General features: G+C 35.6%; 1 pseudogene; it reads left to right on the top strand.

Annotated features, from left to right (window-relative positions):
• The first annotated feature begins 2,452 nt into the window (after positions 1 to 2,452).
• The window catches only part of LOC107690129 (interferon-induced very large GTPase 1-like), a 10,332-nt pseudogene continuing 9,788 nt past the window's right edge, over positions 2,453 to 2,996 (top strand).

Below are 2,996 nucleotides of genomic sequence, written 5' to 3'. Positions count from 1 at the left end.
GCAGTGCTAACGTTTACGATTGCGTTGTAAGAGTTTAATCGTATACCGACTTCAAATCCTGCAACGATCATTGCCTCCTACATCAGCATTTATCGTCATTGCACTGGGTGACTAATGCTTTTCATTCAGATTTATACGACGTACAGATTATTTAGTGTGAAACCTGCGCATTCGCATTCAGTTACGAAGCTCATTTACAGTTAAACATGCTGTTTATTGAACAAACTTTTAGTGCTCTTAAAACTGACCTGCTCAGTATTGCTGTGTTTAAATGGATCCTGAAGTGTGTGTGATGATTGAGTTTGGACTGGTTTGGGCTGGTTTCGTGAGATCAGGGGCCCGTTTCAGAAAGGACGTTTAGTAAAAACTCTGAGTATGTTAACCCTGAAATTAGGGAAACTCTGGGTTTTCCGTTTCAAAATGGGAGGTTTGTAAAACCCGAGAAAGCAGGGTAAGTCAAGCCCATTTCTGAAAGAGAAGTAAGTTATACTCAGAGTCAGTTTCTGTGGTGTCTAACCTGGGGTGTGTTCCCCAAAAACAACTATGGTCGCAAGTTCTGTCGTTACCAATAGAGTTCAAAAGGAGCTTATCTCCATAGTTAGCTAACAATGCCTTTGGGAAATGCACCCCTGGTCGGGAGCAGGTTTTCTTCGGTAAACCCAGAGTTTCTTTCGGTCTCCTCACCCTTTTTAAAGAGTAAGCGATGTTTAAATACCTCATTCATTCATTCACACTGCAAAAATGCTTTTCTTACAGAGTATTTTGTCTTATTTCAAGTACAAATATCTAAAAAAAAAAAAAAGTTAACATGCATTTTCTATAGATGAAAAATGATATAAAGTATTTAGTCTTGTTTCCTGGGGGAAACAAGTGCATTTAAGTGCATTTTACATCAAACATGTACAATTCTCTGCCATATAGGATAAGAAAAATAATTTTAATGCATAGATACAAGATTATTTAAATTTCTTACCCCATTGGCAGATAATTTGCAAAATAAGAAAAATGCACTTAAACAATTCTCCCCCCATGGAATTAAGACTAAATACCTCATGTGTGTGTGTGTGTGCGTGCGTGCGTGCGTGTGTGTGTGTGTGTGTAGAAAATGCATCTTGATTTAAGAATCTTTAGATATTTTGACTGAAAACAAGAATTTACATAAATTTGTAGGGAGTTTTTTTTTTTTTTTTGCCATATCCACAAATGAATTTTTATTGGAGCGGTAGTTTTCTTTAAAACATCAGGGATATAGGGTGGAGTATACATGAAACAGAAAGTGAAAGTTGAGTAGCTTCTGATCGCAGAATCTCAGCATTTCAGCACGGAAGAAGAATCCCATCAGATCAGTGTTTAAGGTCTTTAAATAGAAACACTTAAACAATGTCACTTTTATATCCTGAATATATCTGAATCTACTGACAAAAGTTTCAACTCCTCAACAGCAAGATAAACAGAAGAAAGAGCTTTGAAAAAAATACTGAAGGTGAGTGCATCAGGCTAAAACCAGTGCTACGCATTTACAGTGTTACCATTGACCAAATATCTCTCTCTCTCTCTCTCTCTCTCTCTCTCTCTCTCTCTCTCGATAGATAGATAGATAGATAGACTGGGAGCATTACGTTAGTGCTGGGTGATATAGTTCAAACAGTTAACTGGTTTGAATTACGTAACCAGTATTAATTAAAAAAAACGGCATACTGGTACAAGTGTGTAAGCAACGTAGACAGCATTGCGAACTGAGAGTTAACTTAACCTGCAAAGACTAGCCAGTGGCTTCAGATTATTGTAGATAGATAGATAGATAGATAGATAGATAGATAGATAGATAGATAGATAGATAGATAGATAGATAGAATCTGAAATCTTTATCCTTGAACATGAATAAACTGAAATTAAATGGACAAACATTTGGCTACATGAATAGAAATAGAGAAAATAAAAAGAAAAAAATATATTTTATTAAATTATGTCAGTGCTGCATTCAGCTTTATTTTTCAGTGCATCTAAGTTGGTGCAAACCAGGAATTTCATCATTGTGGTTTAGCCCTCGCTACAGTTGCTGATACCGCCATCTAGTGTTGTGGCTGTGTATTGCAGCATGTCGACTGCATAAATATACAAAACAAACAATCACGTATGAGTAGAGCAAACAATCGATGTGCACTGCATGCTGCAGTTACAGAATGAATGCAGGCATTAATGAAGCCATATTCACAAGATAAAGACAAAGTCTGTGCTTTATTTTAGCTTAAAAACACTTTAGACAAAACTTTTGCAGTCTTCTCGAGACAATATCATGAAATGTTTGCTAGCCTCACTAATGCAGGGGTCTAGAACTGCAGTATGGTACAAACTTATCTTTTTTCTTTCTTCATTCTCTTTTAATAAATTATGTGCAAGTTCCCATTTACTGTAACCGCACTCATATTTTTCTGATCTGATTGTCTTTATCATGGACTCAGTGGGAGTGAATCTGATAAAAGCAGCTGCTCTTGGGAGACCCTTCCAGCTCGGCATGCTGTATGACTGCAGAAAAGACGAGTTAATAGCAGGTACCAACACAGCCTTTAGAGAGATACATAAAGAAAATAACACTACCATTTATTTAATACAAGTGCGTAATCTAATAAAAAAAAAATCTAAACTAATAATAACCCCATAAAAGACACTTTGAAATGGAGAAGGAATATGTCAAAACTGTGTGAATGAGAAAAAGAAATCATCCCCACCTACACTGTAAAAAATGATCGTGAATTGAACGGTAAAAGACTGTAAAAATGCTACAGTAAAAACCTGTTAAATGGTTAATGGTAAATTTCCCTACTATATACGGTGAAAAACTGTATTGGACATTACATGTAATTTTACGGTAGTATACCGTTTTGGAAGTGGAAAAAGACGTATAATTTACAGTGAATAATTCCCTGCGTTACATTTCAAATTTGATGTTGTTTTGTTGAAATAACTGTTTTTTTTTAGTTTTTTCTTATCAGTTT

Source organism: Sinocyclocheilus anshuiensis, unplaced genomic scaffold (assembly GCF_001515605.1).
Source record: "Sinocyclocheilus anshuiensis isolate Anshui unplaced genomic scaffold, SAMN03320099.WGS_v1.1 scaffold1649, whole genome shotgun sequence".
Taxonomy (NCBI): domain Eukaryota; kingdom Metazoa; phylum Chordata; class Actinopteri; order Cypriniformes; family Cyprinidae; genus Sinocyclocheilus; species Sinocyclocheilus anshuiensis.
Note: the sequence above shows the minus strand (reverse complement) of the source record. Positions and strands in the feature narration are given on the sequence as shown.